Here is a 15,202-nt window from a genome sequence, read left to right on the forward strand (position 1 = left end):
TTAAATAGGTTATTTTTCATTAAACTTAATTACATTTTTAAAAATACCCAATAAGTCACCAATGATTATATTTTTTAGAGTATCTATATATATTTCCTCATTTATCTTAATTAGAATAATATTAGCAAAAATCATTAAGAGAAATTTTCTGAAATTTTTAATATTCATACTCCTCTTATTGCTCAAATTCTTTCAATCTTTTCAAAGCATACTACTTACTTTTACACTCCTTTGTTTTAAAATCATTTTGAAGAGAACATTTGATTAATTCCTTTATTCTTTTACTTGCAAGTTCTTTGCATTTTGAAGGTTGTTGAATAAGGAGCTTTTATTTTGGGCATTCGTGTTTGTAAAGCTTTCTATTCTTACTTGTTTTTATTTGTTGAAAACCTTTTTGAGAATGAGCTTATAGGTTGATCCACATTTTCTTGGAAATTTTTTTTGGAGAAATACTTTCTTATTTGGAAACCCTTTTTGCACATAGACTTCAAACACGTATTTTGATTGTGCAACATCATTTGAAAAGCAAAAACCCTAGATTTTCTTGCACTCCATTTGAAAAACATTTTTAGAGAAAAATATTTTATTAGGGTTAAATCTTTGAGTCATTATCATACATATATATACATACCTTAAAGATTGTAAAAGTTATTTTTGAGAAAATTCCATACTTACACTGAACCTTACATTCATATCATATGTGAGAGCATTGAGCTTATTGTTATACACATTTGCTTACTATATAAGCATTCTTTGTTGCATGAAAAATTATTTGATTATTTGTTTGTATTCCTGACGTGTGGTCGGAAGAGGAAGATTAATCTTGTGAATAGTCTCGAATTGGTCTAATTTGGTTAAGAGAGCACCAGACTAGTTCAGGCTTGATTAAGAGAACTAGGTATACCATCTTGCAAGATGTTGTAAAGGTTAGGGTCAGCCCTATTAATTTGACCTAAAGTATTCCTTTGCCCAGTAAGGAGAGGTTGGTTGTAAACGGTGTCGCTCCACCCGCAGATGAGCAAATTTAGTGAATCCTCTTACTTGTGAGCTTGAAGCGGAGACGTAGCCAGTATTAGTCAAACCCCGATAACATATCGTGTGTGCACTTTATATTTCCGCAATTTAGTTTTTGCACCTATATGATATTGTTTAATTTTCTAATTATTTTACATATGTACTTTGAATGATTGTGAATTACTGAGAATAACTTATTTGTTTCAATATCTGCTCAATAATTTATCTGTTGAATTGGTATGTATTTAAATATACCCTGTGTTTGTGTACTGCTGTTTGTGGAATTTGAATTGACATAGGAGAAGATTTTTAAATATCCAATTCACCCTTTCTTAGGAATACATCAATTCCAACACTTAATTACCAATAAAGTATCCTTGACGCTGTATATATACATCATCAATGACATAAAAGTGTTAAAAGATCAATTCAAAACAAATGCTTAATCCTTGAATAGTTGTAGTCATTGAAGATTTAGGGACACTTGAATGAGTTGAAGAAAGTATATTTTTTTAAAGAAATTATTTATCTAAAATTAGTATAAAATTATATTATAAGCACTTTTTAAAATAAAATTCTTTAAATTTATTTTTTAAAAAATACTTCTAAATGTAGTTTGGAATTTTTTTAAATGTACATTTTTCTTTAAGTGTAAATCAAATACTACTTATAAAATAAGTACTTATTTTATAAGATGTTCAAATGGAGCCTTAGATTTCACATACGCTTGCTATTTAGATTAATATGTGTGCTTAAGAAAAATTGAAATTTGAAAAGAGAAAATTTCATATAGTAAAATTTAAAGACACGTCCTGCCATAGTAGACACATAGTATACAAATTAACAAAAACATACACAACCCCTTTTTCTATCAACTGCCTCCACGTACTAGTAATCATCCATTTCATACTTAATGTTATAAAGATACATATAAATGGAGATATTCTAATAGTTAAAACTTGAAACTTGTATATGTATTGGATCTTCTAAATTCAAGAAATGATGAAAAATGGTGGACAAAAGATCGAGATGGGGCAATGGCAAGAAAAGGTGTATGGGGTTGGGTCAAAATGGGATTGAGTTGTTGGACCAAGCCCAATCTGTTGATTCATGTGTTCAGAATCGATTGCCTTGAGTCATAAAAGGAATTCAATAAAAAATAAAAAATAAAATAAGATGGGAAAAAATAAATAAATTTTGTAATATTAGCTCACTAGGTTGGACCTCGCATAAATTGACGAAAAAGAATTCATATAGCCGATCCCATATAGTGGGACTAAAGCTTGGTTTTGTTATTGTTGTTGTTGTTGGCCCACTAGGTTGGACCTGAACCTACTACAATTGTTTCAATCAAAGGCCTAGATTTATAGATTTTTGTTTGCAAGTTGAGATTTTGTGTTATACTTTCAAACTTTATAGTGTCATTTGAATTTTTTTTTTTAAAAATATGTTAATAAAAAGAAATAAAAATATAAAAGAATTAATTTGTTAAATTAAAGCAAATAAAAACATATTAAAATTTTAAACTAAAATTTAATTTTACATGTCGACAACATTTCCTTTTATTATTTACTTTTAATAATACACACACACATATACATACATATATATATATATATATATATATATATATATGTTTTTACAAATTTTAATTCCTAATAATCTTTTATATAAAAAGAAAACTTGTTTGTCCCATAAGTCTAAATATCATTGGTCAAATGTGCATTATGAATGGGGCATGGGGTTGTGATAGTGCAGCATGTGGCCATGTGGGTTGGGCCAAGATACACTTGAGTGAGATGTAGAACTCATGGAGTCTGGTCAAAGTAACAGGGCCCAACTCTACGTTCATGGGCTTTCCTGGGCCCAGATAATGGGTTATGCATATGGTCACCGCTCGGACATGCTTATAATAAACTATACATATAAATTACAAAATTCTTAAAGCTTCACAAAATTTACATCACTTTGCAAGTTTAAATAATTACATTTAAACTTCGTAATTTTTTGTTAGCATCAGGGAAGTCTTCATGTGGGTTTGACATGCATAGGTGAACACTAATTTGACCCAAAAGGTTAAGCGAATTGAATTTTAGGATCAACCATGTATATAAGCACTTCTTTTACTTTATTTTTTCCAAGTGACAAACGGACAATGGAGTTCTCAATAACAGTATCAAAGGGTTATTCATTCGAAAACTGTTATAAGCATCGTTTGAGTCAAAACACAATGTAATTCTATTATCATATGAGAGTACTTTGGGTTTCATATGGGATTATATATACACATTATAACTGATGGTTGAAATCCTAAGGCAATTGTTGTTTGATAGTAAAAATTGTCGAGAAACTCCGTGGAAGTAGGCACAATGCTAAATCATGTAAATTTGTGTTCTTCTTCTCCCTTTTGATTTTCTTTATTTTTCATATTTATTGTGCGTGCATATAATCTTTGGGCATAATTTTATAATATTTTCCAACAAGGGAAATGTCATTTCTTAGTTAAATATGTATCAAGTAATTTTATGAAATGACTTTTTATCATGTTCAAAACAAGAGTCCAGCTAACAGGGACAAAAAGGTAATTTTATTTTATTGAACGATGCTTTGAGTAGTCACTTTGTTGAACAATGTTTTGTCCATAATGCCTATTTGCCTTCTTTTTTGTTTTTTGGGGTAATAGAGAACAATAGTAAGACATGGTATTGAGCTACATTGGACATGCTTACTAGATGCCTCAACAGGTAAATATGGTGTTGGTGAACCTAATGTATAGAATTTCAAGGTTGATAAACAAGAGAATGGCTAACCAGAGATTTTAGGAAATTGAAGATCTGAAATGTAAGTTTTATATATATATATATATATATATATATATATATATATATATATATATATATATATATATATATATTTCATTCCTTCAACAAGTTTTCATACTATTTAGATGGTGAGAAGAACTTATTATTGATTTTTCAAAAATTTTCAAAGGAATATTTTCAATGAAATCTTTTAATTTCTTATTTATTATATTCAACTCTATGCATTCCTTATTCGTGGAATACATTAAATGTACAAAAATGATTATAACGATGTTTCTATTACTTGTTTTGATAGTTACTTTAAATTTATTATAATTTATGACTATTCATAGATAATTATAAAAATTTAACCTTATAAAGTAAATTTTAAAAGTGCTGCTTAAGAGAGTCTCAACTCTCACTTTTGATTGTGAGTCTGTCTTTGCTTTGTGCATATATAATGTATAAATGACCTATGCTTATTATTCATCACTCAAATCTCTGACCAGGATAAAACATTGATTTTATATGCCCCCGTGGGTGACTCAGGTGGTAAACTCAAAGTTTTCTTAATTAAATGGTCAAGATTCGAGTCTTATAGGTTACCGTTAGCACTAGAGGAGTCCATGGGTGGACTTGATACAAATGAGTGAGTACCAACTTGATTTAAAAGTTTAAGCCTATTATATCTTGGATCCAACCATTTATATAAGCATCCATCACCCATTTAATTTTTTAAATGTGAGATAAACTCACAAGTGGAATTCTCAACAGTCACAACTTTTTATTCGATATAATACCTTGGTAATTAAGTGGAGAAGAATAGAAAGGTACGATCTGTTATGTTTTTGTGGCTCTTACACTTTGTGGAGTGTATAGACAAAAGAGAGGAAAACATATAATGAAGTCATTGGTGATGTGCAGCGGGCACTCATCAACAAATGGGTTTCATTCGTCAACGAGTGGAGATATCTGCCCATTCGTCGACGAGTGGAGATACCTGCCCATTCATCAACGAGTGGAGATACCGAAAGCAGATAAAATTCAGACATTCAGAAGTCATCGATGAATGGGCCTAAATTCGTCAACAAGTGAAGATATCGAGAACAGATAACATTTAGACATTCAGAAGTCGTCAACGAAAAGGCCTATTTCATTGACGAACGGACCAATAATCATCGACGAATTGACCCTTTTTGTCGATGATTATTCTCGGGGCTACGAGAATGAATTTAAATTTTGAATATGAACATTGGGACGATTGGGTATTTGGAGGAAAGCCTCTAAGGGGTTGTGGGTTGTTAAATATGTCTTTTTGGGCATATTGTGTAAAGAGAAGATCATTGTAAACTAGGGGTGAGCATAATTCGGGGAAACCCAAATTAACCGAATTAACCGACCAATTTCGGTCGGTTCAGTTCGGTTAAAAAATAGGTCGGTTCGGTTCGGTTATGGATGTACCAAATTTTGTTTAATCGGTTATCGATTCGGTTAAGAGAAATTTTAGTTCGGTTAACCAAATTGCCTAAAATAATAATAAATTAAAATTTAAATATAAACTAATAATATATATAGGCGGGATGGGGGAAAGGCGTAGGCCAGCTCTAGGGATTTATTAACCGTGTCTTCGTGCCTCCAACAATGCTCTTGTGTAACAACCTGCTTAATTTGCATAATAATTTTTTTTAATATCATAACATAATAAAACCAATATAACAACCCAGCAGATCATAATCAATTTGAACCTGTGGGTATCAGGGATACATTAGAAAATTGCACGGAAGCCTTAGCAGCAGGAAACTTAAAATTTCATACATCTCATATTACCATATTTCCAATACCATACATCACAATACCAAAGTTACTACATCCATAGTAATTATATATACAACCCAAAAGCAATCTTAGGGTCATTTCCCACAAAAATCCGTCTGACCCTATCAAATACTTACCCTTCAGAGAGGGCAAATGTAACGACCTCAAAATTTACATCATTATATATATATATATATATATATATATATATATATATATATTAACTGCTCTAATACCCTTTGCTATGGAACTCGAGCCTTGGAAGGCACTGGGGTAAATCTGAATATAAAATCATACCTATGCAGTGAACAAGTAATCTATACATCCATACACATCATACAATACCAGGAATCTGTATTTCTAAACCATAACTATATAATACATCTCTCTCCAAAATATCTGTCCCAAAATACAAAATCCTACACAAACTTACCCTCTAGACCAGGGTAATCAATATACTCTCTATCCGTGAGACTGATCTGCTCGCCCAGCTAACTCACCTGAAAAATGTTAAAGTCATGGGGTGAGTCGACGCTTAGTAAGTGAAAATATGCTATTACTAGTGTATGGCAACTAAGTTAGGAATATTGTTTACATAACAACTGAACTATAATACAATAGTAAATCTGTAAAGCATATATTTCTTTTCACAATTTAAAATATAACTGTATCATTTGTATTTTTTACTTTTCATACTGCTAATATCATACTATACTCATCAGATACTGTAAAACTGTATACATATACATAACTGTGCTTTATCCCTGGAGCTCTGTATGTCATGATTTGACCCCTCATGACATGGTTGTGCGGCCCGTAGGTGGGACTTAATCTGGTCGGCCTTCCAAATAAGTCAATATACTCTACACTACCTTAGCCAGCCAAACTGCATACTCTCTTAGGTGTGAGACTGGCTGCTACCTCGTCAAACTGCCCCCCTCCACCCAGCAAACTGGGGAGCTACATACTCTCCAAGCACGGTCGACGGTACCCACAAACTATCTGAGATTTGTGGTTGCACTATATTTATATCTTGCAACGGTACCATGCTCTGTATTCTTTATCTGTATTGTATCTGTCTGTAATCTTCCTCAGGGATTTGATAATATATATATATATATATATATATATATATATATATATATACATATATATTCTTTTATTGTTTTCATCATGTTTTCAAAATTACCACAACGCTATCTTTTTATACTGTAAACTCTGTAATCTCTATATTCTGTATCAGTAGCATCTTGATGCTATCTCTGTATATCTGTTTATATACTCTGTTTGTATACTCTGTATGTTATGGTAATAGGAAACATGACACATTATAAATACTATATATACTGTTCTGTATAAAGCTGTAATATATACTAATCTGAGTAAAACTGTAATATACTATTCTGGATAAATATCTGTGATATACTGATCTGTATAAAATTATAATATACTAATCTGAGTAAAACTGTAATATACTGTTTTGGTTAAAATATCTATAATATACTGTCTATATTTGTGTAATTAGTATAATATGATATACTGTAAAAATTATACAAGTTCTTCATCACATAAATATCTACTTAGGCCACACGAACATTTTAAAACTCGTATTCTGTAAAACTGGATAATAAACTGGTATATACATATGTGTAAAATCTCTAATAACATTATAAAAATTCCTAACATAGCATATTTCCCTTACCTTATCTCTGAAAAGTCCCTACTGTACTCTAACCCTATACCCGCAGAGTTCTCTACTCAATACCCTAAAAATCAAATTCCCCAGAACAAAATATCAGTATTTCTTCGTGTATTGTATTTCTCATAACTGAGGGAAAGACAAATACTGAATAAAATGCCTTACCCTGAGATTGGGACGAAATCCAAACCAACTCCACCAACAATCAGCTTCAACATACTTGCAGAGAACTTCACCAGGAGCGTCGTGGTGGCTTCGGATCATCGATCCGGCGTAAAACGGATCCGGAATCGAAGAGAGAAGGAGAGAGGGATGTAGAGAGAGAGAGGAGAGGGTTTTTGCACGAGTTTTGCTTGAAAAGCCTGAGTTTTCACTATTTATAGAGCTGGATTCGTTGACGAGACACGTCACCTCGTCGACGAGTCCTTTAATAATTTCGTCGATGAATTTCCTCCCTCGTCGATGAATTTCAGACTATCCCAAAACTCCCTCTCGGTATCTTCTCGTCGACGAGGCCTACTTATGAGCTCGTCGACGAACTCCCTGTGTTCATCGACGAGATCATGTGTAAAACTTCTGGGTTATTACGTCCAAAGTGTAATGTCGTCGATGAAGCCTGCTACCTCCTTCTGTTTCTGTTTCCATTTCCCTCCCTCTTTATTATTTAAATACCATTATTTTTTGGGTCGTTACAGTAGATCAACTATACTATCTCAGTGGAGCTTTATCCGCTCTCCTATTAGGGGCTCCTGAAATGTTCATATAATTTGGGGTGAGACACCTCTCAGTAAGGGAAATAAACTAATACTAGTGTGTGACAACATGAGTATTTCCGTGTTATACATAAAACCATACATAGACATATTTAATAAAATTGTCTATATCATTTCTGAAAAAAACATGTATAATCATAGCATAACAAAATATACTGGATTTGCAAAAGCATAATTCATCACATATAATAATAATACAAAAACAACCCTCGAAAGTTAGCTGGTTGGTTTCATGTATTACCCCCACATGACTAGGTTGTGTGACCCAAAGGCGGGACCTGACAATGGTTGGCCGACCACTGCCAAGTCAAAAGTACAATCTATAAGTCCGATAGGTCTGCTAGACCTGGTCCGTACACCAGGGGCGTCCACACTTCTTATAAACCACATCGACTATCTGTCCTCACACCGCCCCGCAAGACAACGTTAACACAATATTATGATGATCATGAACACATAGCATCGGTACCGTGCAAGTGCTAACCTAAACCAAGCCAACAAGATTCTGATAACATATATCATATAGTCAAACTGTGATACATGGATATTTCATACTAATATTTGTCAAGTTAATAACATCACATCATTTTGTATATGTATATACATTATGAAAATCATCGGCCCGTATGCCGACATTTTATATTTTAACATAGCTCGGCCCATACGCCGACAAATCATATCCATAGTTCGGCCCGTACACCAGCAAAACATATCCATAGCTCGGCCTGTACGCCGAATTAGTCAACTAATTGCCCTATTTTTCATACTAAAAAGTCTTTTAATGAATGAACCCATTCTTGGACAAAAGTATATTAAGGATATTAAAGCCAATGATGATTAATACTTGTCCTTATGAAGTTTCAATTGAGTATAAGATATCTTATTTATGAAAAAGCATTTGAAAGCTCATTTTGATATCTTATACGCTAGTATGTCCTATATAGAAAATATACTTGATTTTTTGAATCGACATAAAAATTGTTTTGACACCACCGAGACCAAGTATGTAAATGTTCATAATACTAATAAGTTAAAAATTTCTCCCTTATGAAAACATATTTGAGCATAGGATGCTTTTGTCAAACTCTTTGTTTACTCTTTGAAAATTATGAATGTTGAGTTTGTAACTTAGTTAAATCCTATATACTCTTGTGTCCTAACTAGTATGCATCTGCAAATTGCTCAACTCTTGTTCAGAAATCATGTGTGAAACATAACCGCAAGAGTTACAACGAATTCTACCTCAAACGCTCCCCAATATATATAATTCTACATTGGCTTGGCGAGGGGGTTTCATTTAATGAGAATATAATAGGCCTTTCAATCAACCATAAGTAATTTTGGCTTTAGAGATCATGACAAAACACTGGTTAATTTTGTAATTTGTCTTTGTGTGCTTTAACTTTATTTTTGAAGGTTTTGTCTTTGTGATTTTAAACTTGGAAATATAAAGTAACATGTATCTAACTTATTTATATTATATTATCATTATACATGCATATGGGGCTGTTAATGTTAGCTTTGGTGGCTACATGTTCTTTATAATCATATTTTGATGATAACAATCCATTAGTGGTTTCAAGTGAACTAATCTTTACATATTAAGTTATGATAAGTACAAATACAAATAGAAAGATTAAATAAAATCTTAATAGGTTACATATCATTAAAAAGGGGGAGATTGTTAGTCTTGGTGGTTACATAATTATAATTAATGTGTTTTGATAATATTAACCTATGCATTGTTCCTAGTGTATTCCATCTTTGCAGATTATGTTAAGTACATGTACAAGTGACAAATACATGAAGTACTAGAATAAAGGTAAAGATCGGACCGATTTGACGTTCGAATAAGAAAGATCAGATGGACACTCACTCGGAAGAACTCAAGCACATCCAAGGAAGCTAATGTAGAATTATATGTATTGGGGAGCGTTTGAGGTAGTATTCGTTGTAACTCTTGCGGTTATGTTTCACACATAATTTCTGAACAAGAGTTAAGCAATTTGCAGATGCATACTAGTTAGGACACAAGAGTATATTGGATTTAACTAAGTTACAAACTCAACATTCATAATTTTCAAAGAGTAAACAAAGAGTTTGACAAAAGCATCCTATGCTCATAAGGGAGAAATTTTTAACTTATTAGTATTATGAACATTTACATCCTTGGTCCCGGTTGTGTCAAAACAATTTTTATGACCTAAAGATTCAAAAAAATCAAGTATATTTTCTATATAGGACATACTAGCATATAAGATATCAAAATGAGCTTCAGATGCGTTTTCATAAATAAGATATCTTATACTCGATTGAAACTTCATAAGGACAAGTATTAATCATCATTGGCTTTAATATCTTTCATATACTTTTGTCCAAGAATGGGTTAATTCATTAAAAGACTTTTTAGTATGAAAAATAGGGCTATTTACTTAGTAAAGAATCAAGTGTACCATGCTAGAACCAAGCACATTGATGTGAGGTTCCATAGAGTCTGGGAGTTGATTGCTTCAGGTGAACTTATATTGGAGAAGGTTCACACATCTAAGAACGCAGCGGATATTTTGACAAATCCGGTTATTACTGAAAAGTTCAAACATTGCTTGAACTTACACCATGTCTCCAAGTGCTAGAAGGGAGACAAACCCAACCGAAGTTCCAAGGTCAAGGTGGAGCAATCAGATATGTTTTTCAGGTTCTAAGGTCAAGGGGCGTATATTCGCTAAGGTGGAGATTGTTATGTTTTTGTGGCTCTTATACTTTATGGAGTGCATAGACAAAAGAGAGGAAAACATATGTTAAAGTCTTTGGGCCCACTCGTCGACGAGTGGAGATACTGAGAGCAGATAAAATTCAGACATTCAAAAGTCATCAATGAATGGGCCTAAGTTCGTCTACAAGTGGAGATAACGAGAGCAGATAACATTCAAACATTCAAAAGTCGTCGACAAAAAAGGCCTCTTTCGTCGACGAATGGACCAGTAATTGTCGATGAATTGATCCTTTTCGTCGACGATTGTTCTCGAGGCTACGAGGATGAATTCAAATTTTGAATGTGAATGTTGGGATGGTTGGGTATTTGGAGGGAAGCTTTCGAGGGGTTGTTAAATATGTATTTCTGGGCATATTGTGTAAGGAGAAGATCATTGTAAACCATTGTATTGTATACTTTGAATTTTCACGATGAAACTTTTGCCGATTGCTCTCGTAGATGTAAGCTTTACCGAACCACGTATATTTTCGTGTTGATTCTTATTGCTTTCAGATATACTACATGTGTGAATTGTATTTTGGTTCTTCATTGTTTGCTGCATTTATACATTCTGCTGTGCAATCTCATACTCTTTTCACAACAAGATCATTATCTCGATAAATTAGTAGAGTACTTAAAAGGTTGTCAAACACCTGTAGTTAAAAAAAAAATATTCTATTTCCATGCGTTAGTGTGTATGTATGATTTATGCAATATTTATGGCATTTTATGTATCTTTATGCCATAGCTTTGTAATGGGTCAGTTTTGCATGATGAATGGGGCAAGGGGCTGTGATAGTGGAGCAAGTGGGTTGGGCAAATTAGTTACACTTGAGTTAGATATTGAAATCATGGAGTTGGGTCAATGTAATAGGGCTCAACTTTAGCTCCATGAACTTTGCTTGACCCTATATATATATATATATAAATGATAGGTACTGCATGTGATCTCTGCTCACAGGCAAAGGCACTGTACCCTAGATTTTGGACAGGCCCAAAAAATTGGGTCTAAGGACTAGTGGGCATTTCATTGATGATGTAGGACCATTTCATGTGCACATAAAAAATGAGATGCAGAAGGTGACTGACAACAGCTCCCACTGCATGCATATGTGGAGAAGTTAAATGTTCAAAGATATATTGTATTTGCAAAAGGGAAAATATTTCCTTTCACCCCTTCAATCTACATATGGAATGTACTAATCACAATAAGAATATGGTTTTTAAGTGAAGTGATATGTGCATGTTTTGTTCGTATGGTCTAATTTCCTATTTGCAATGAGAGGGGAAGAATTCACAGTCACAACAGCCAATGAGAATAGGCAAAAATAAATAAATAAATAAATAAATGAATGGTGGTATTAAGTTTTTTTTTAGAGAGAGAATTGAAGCTTTTGTCGATGATTGAATCCATGTATGCATGACGATGTAAAATAGCTTTTATTCTTCGGATCCTTTGGATGCTTATGCATTATCTAATCTATTTATTTATTTTAAAATAAGGGAAAGTACAGAGTAAAATAATAATAATAATAATAATAATAATAATAATAATAATAATAACCATCTTAATGAAAGAGCCTCTCCAATTGAATATCATACTTTTTCGTGTATATTTGGCATACAAAATTTCTCAATCCCCATTTCATTCATGGGATTTCTCCTATGATTCGGTAAAAGATTTTGTGGCTAGTAAATAATAGAATCAAAGTGGAAATTATATGAATGATCTTTTCAATTTATTGTTGAAATTCTGAGACCAACTATTAGATATCTATCATGAAAATTTTGTGCACTTATTTTTAAATTCTAAAATAAAGAAGAAAAACTATCTATTAATTGAAATTAATATTAACATTAAAAATGCTAATTTAAATAATACTATTATTTTAACATAAATTAATATGATAATCATATGTTATAAATATAAACTAAGAATAAGTTCATTGTTAATAAAAAAATTATATCATTTTTACTTGATAAAAAATATTTAAAATTTAATTTAAAATAATGGTCAGTGTAATTATTAATTAAAAAAATAATTATATATTTTTTATTATGCATTATATATTATAAATTAGTAATAAAATATAATTAAATTATGGACTGAAGAAAAGAATCATCTAAAAATTTAAATTAACATTAAATAAACAAAAAATTTTAATTTAGTTATTAACATTATTTCTAACACAAATTAATGCGATAATCATATGTTATAAATATACACTAATAACAAGATTATAGTTAATTAATAAATAATATATTATATTATTTATAATATGTTTAAAAATAATCATAAACTACCCTATAATAAAAGTACGTATCCAATATCACTTTTTTAAAATACAATAAACACCACTTATAACTTTCAGTACCCTTTTCGGTTCAGTACTTAAATTCGGTACTCATTAAATTTAACGCTTTTTCTAAAAAATACTTCCGTATTATTTCTATATTTTATTTCATGTAAAGAGGAATATGAGTTAAGTGAGTTGAAATGTATGGATAATGTTCAATGTTGAGGACTTGGGGTGGGGACACATGGGCCAGAGTGTGAGTAAGCCCAAGTTGCATGCTGAAGCCAGTGTGCACTCAAGTTCTCTGTTGAAACTAATGATTTGGGCCCAACCCAAAGATGGGCTGGCTAACCCTACTTGAAGGTGGGGTAGGGGCATGTTTGGTCTGATCATGGACACTCTGCTGGGGCATTAGCTAGGGCAAGATTTTTATTTTCTGGGGCTTAGCTAGATCTCTGGTTGGTGGGCCCATGCGGATAGATATTCGCGGTGTTTATGGGTTGGTGATTTCGAAAACAATAATGTGTGCCGAAGTATGAATTTATCGTCTTAAATTTAGATTTGAATTTTGAAGAAATTTAATATAATTTTATATTAGATCTTATTTAAATTTACATAAATTTAAATCTAAGGCTTTTCCAGATATAGAATTTATATTAAACTTAGACAAAATTGAATATGAAATTTATCGAAACGTACCCTAATCTAAATTTTAGATCCAAAATCTATACTCTCAAATGTAGCTTAAGATAGTATTTACATGTATGAATTTTAGAATTAGAATTAGAATTTTTGTAAATTAAAAAAAAAATAAAAAATAAGGGGTCTCTTTAGTTTAAAGATTTTATTTAGGAAAATAAAAGAAAAATAAAAAAATAAAAGAAACCCTTTTATTATTATTATATTTTTCTCTATATCAATACTATTAAAATTTAAATTTTATTCTAATATGACTAAAAATTTTAAAAAAATTAAACGTTAATTAATAGCATGTAAAATTAACATTTTATTCATTAATTTGATTTTTTTTAAATTTTATTTTTTACTTTCTTTGATAACCAATATAAAGAAGTAAATTCTTCTGAATTTTTCTTTTCCTTTCCTCTAATGTTTCTTGAGTTCCAAATGAATTTAAAAGCAGAAAAAAAAAAACATGAAGGAATTTGCCTTTCATGTTTGGTTATATATATGGTAAATTAGTGGACAAGAAATAATTTTTGTACATCATTAACAATTAATTTTCCTTATATTTCTAATCATATTTAAATAGAAATTTATTTTCAATCATTTTTGATATAGTGAGAATATATAATATAATGAAAAAAAATTATGTTTTTGTATTTTCCTTTCCCTTGTTCAAATAAATCTTGGTCTAAAGATTCTAAAGAGAACTTTAATATTTTGAAATAAAATTAAACTTCTTGAGATTTGTTAATTAATATTATCATCCTATCCTTTTTTATTGAGTGGTGTTATTCATATCACAAATTTGTGACTATAATGGGTTCTTGTGGCGAATGAAAGTAACCATACAAATCCATGATCTTAATAACCATGATATCTTTTTTTTTTTTTTGTCAACTAATTATTGAGTATATTGACAAACATGTAGTAATGTCGACTATTAAACATTATATATTTGTCAATTATAAGTATTTTCATTTGTAAAAGAAATAGGAATGAAGAACTTGATTTTGTTTGTGAAGAGATTGTACTATAAGATAATTGAAAAAAATTATAAAATTATGTTTAATCGTAGAATGGGTATCTTAGGAATATGATATAATGTAATGAGAAATTTAAAAATATGGATAATAATAGTTATTTTTTTGGTTTATTTTTCAGTATTCTATTCGAAGAGGAGAAGAATGTGTTCTTATTATGAAATTTGATAATAGTTATTTCTTATTATAAATTTGTAAGACGTTTCAATGTAAACTATCAAAATTTATAATTTATAAAATATGATTATTATTTACATTGTGATAATAATAACATATTTTTTTAATACAAACTATCAAATTTGCTAGGATCGGAAGAGTTCTTGTGTA

Source organism: Malania oleifera, chromosome 7 (genome assembly GCF_029873635.1).
Source record: "Malania oleifera isolate guangnan ecotype guangnan chromosome 7, ASM2987363v1, whole genome shotgun sequence".
Classification (NCBI taxonomy): Eukaryota; Viridiplantae; Streptophyta; class Magnoliopsida; order Santalales; family Ximeniaceae; genus Malania; species Malania oleifera.